This window comes from Austrofundulus limnaeus, unplaced genomic scaffold (genome assembly GCF_001266775.1).
Source record: "Austrofundulus limnaeus strain Quisiro unplaced genomic scaffold, Austrofundulus_limnaeus-1.0 Scaffold167, whole genome shotgun sequence".
NCBI classification, from domain to species: domain Eukaryota; kingdom Metazoa; phylum Chordata; class Actinopteri; order Cyprinodontiformes; family Rivulidae; genus Austrofundulus; species Austrofundulus limnaeus.
In genome coordinates this window covers 751,557-754,795 of record NW_013952569.1, presented here as the reverse complement: position 1 = coordinate 754,795, position 3,239 = coordinate 751,557, and positions in this window count along the sequence as shown.

Here is a 3,239-nt window from a genome sequence, read left to right as displayed (position 1 = left end):
GTTTTGGACACAGCCAGTATCTCATAATTATGACTTAGCTATCTCATGAGATAGGTAAGTCATAATTATGAGATAGTATCTCATAATTATGAGATAGCTAAGTCATAATTATGAGATAGCTAAGTCATAATTATGAGATAGATAAGTCATAATTATGAGATACAAGTTTTATTTTTTTATCAGGGTGGCGGAAATGGGCTTCCACAGTTCTCTGTGGCTGCTGTAAAAACAGAACAACTATCGTCCATTGAGGAAGTGGGCGGAGCTTCACCTCGGGTTGCCTCGGAGCAGGACTCTGATTTGGGTCGCTAGGTGACTGTTATTGTGACGTCAGAATAACGTATTTTTTTCTTATTTCAAGAATTTTACGAAGTGCAATTGTCTTACTCAATTGGCAGATTTTTTAAAACTTAATTTAAGTAAAATTTCCAGTCTAACAAAAATAAATAATCTTACATGTTCTGTTCTTGTTTTATAAATCACAACACTTACTGTGTCAAGAAACCTGGCTGTGCCAACCATCCCGGGTTGGAAACAGGCTAAGTAAACCTTTCCTTTGACCTTTGCTGCCACCATGTTGTCACAAATCACATGGGCGACAATGAAATGTCATGGATTATCATTCCCATTTTTTTCCCTGTATGTTTTTCAGCACGTTACTCAGTCCACAATAGACCATTTTGAAGTTAGAAATTATCACAAATGCACAAAGTGGGCCGACCTCACATTTATTGGGAAAAGGCTGAGGTTGCTAAGAAAACGCCATTGTAATTACATAAATTCCAATGGCGTTTTCATAGCAACCTCAGCTTTTACCCGTTGACCTTTGACCTGGAAGAGCTTGGCTCTGCTATGCATGTTTATGAGTAATTTCTAATTACAGAATGGTCTATTTTTGTGCTATTTCAACAAAACATGCATCAAAATGTTTTTGGTATCGCAGCAACATATATTTAGCTTTTCTGACTATTTTTTATCACACTGAAAATAATGTATGTTTTTTCAAAATTCTTTAGCTTTAGTGCACAATTTATGTTTATTCTGGTTCCGCTTACTTCAACTTGTTTTTTGCTAATTTTATATTTTTTTCTGATTTTCAGTCATTCTTCTGCTCCTTGCAGCCATTCTTCTGCTAATTTAAACTTTTGTTAGATTTCTCTTTTTAGCTGATTTTTGTAAGTTTCAGCTGTTTTCTGCCTTTTTAGTCATTTTATCGCCTTTTAGCTAATTTTCACCATTTTGTGATCATTTTAGCTTCTTACTTGCTAACTCAGAAAACATGCTTTTTGCATACCTTTGAACTGCTTTCAGCTTTTTCATCTACTTTTGAACTATTTTTCTGCTAATTTTGGCTGCTTTAGATGTTTTATAGACCCCAAGATACTTGAACTCCTCCATTTGAGGCAGAACTTCACCCCCAGAGAGCAATCCATCTTTTTCTGACTGAGGACCATTGACTCAGATTTGGAGGTGCTGATCCTCATCCCAGCCACTTCACACTCAGCTGCGAACCGCTCCAGTGAGAACTGAAGATCCTGGCACGATAACGCCAACAGAACCACATCATCTGCAAACAGCAGTGATGAAATCCTGAGGCCACCGAACAGGACTCCCTAAGCCCCCTTCCTTGGCTGTACCTAAAAATTCTGTCCATAAAAGTTATGAACAGAATAGGTGACAATGGGCAGCCCTGGCGGAGTCCAACTCCCACTCTGAAGGGGTCTGACTTACTACCTGCAATGCAAACCAAACTCTCGCACCGCTTGTATAGAGACTGAATGGCCCGTAACAACGGACCCATAATCCTATACTCGCGTAGCACCCCCCACAGTGTACCTCGAGGAACACAGTCAAATGCCTTCTCCAAGTCCACAAAACACATGTAGACTGGATTAGCAAACTCCCATGACACCTCGAGGACCCTAGTGAGGGTAAAGAGTTGGTCCAGTGTTTCACAACCAGGACAGAACTCGCATTGTTCCTCCAGAATCTGATGTTTGACTATCTATCGGACTCTCTTCTCCAGTACCCCTGAAAAAAACCTTATTGGGGAGGCTAAGGAGAGTAATGTCCCTGTAATTGGAGCACACCCACCAGTCCACCTTTTTAAAGAGAGGAACCACCATCCCAATCTGCCAGTCCAGTGGCACTGCCCCCGATGTCCATGCAATGTAGCAAAGGTGTGTCAACCAGGATAGCCCCACAATATCCAGAGCCTTGAAGAAATCAGGGTGGATCTCATCCACCCCTAGAGCCCTACCACCATGAAGCTTTTTAACTACCTCAGCAACCTCGGTTCCAGTTATGGACAGACTAGCCCCAAAGTGCTCAGACTCTGCTTCCTACATAGAAAGTGGGATTGAGAAGGTCTGAGAAGTATTCCTTCCCCCTTCCGACGACATCACTGGTTGAAGTCAACAGCACCCCACCTTCACTGAGCACAGCTGCTTCTCCCACCTCAGCCGCCGGATGGGTTGTCAGAATCTCCTCGGAGCCAATCGAGTTTCTTTGTACAAGGCCTCACCAAACTCCTCCCACATCCAAGCTTTTGCCTCAGCAACAGCCAGGGCTGTGGCTCGTTTGGCCTGGCGACACTCCTCAGCTGCCTCCAGAGTCCTACCAGCTAACAAGGCCAGATAGGACTCCTTCTTAAGCTTGACAGCCTCCCTTCCCTGATGTGTACACCGCCGAGTTCGAGGATGGCTACTGCGAGAAACACCAATAACCTTGCGGCCACAGCTCAAGGCAGCCACTTCAACATTTGAGGTGTGGAATACGGCCCACTCAGACTCAATGTCCCCCGCCTCGACTGGGATGTGGTTGAAGTTCAACGGCATCATGCACCCGACTCATACAGCCCCTCCTGCAGGTGGTGGGTCCACAGGAAGGCAAACCCATGTAGCTCATTCGGGCTGAGAACAATCTGCCATGGGAGACCCTACCAGGGGCAATTGAAATTGCCCTTGACCGCACAGCTCCTAGAATCATTCAGGTACACAAACTCCTCCACCACAATAAGGTGATGATTCAATGGAGGAGGAGTAGCTAAAAGCAATCCCCACCACATGCTGAAAGCTAATTAGCTATTTAAGATGGCTAACAAAGCTAAAACAAGCTGGTGCTCTGCAACCATGTAACATAGGAATGTTGAACTTCACAGATAAACACGTTGTGGGCCAACAATAATTCTTATTCTTATTGTTAGAATCATAGGGTCAAAGGTTAAGGTCAAAGGTCAC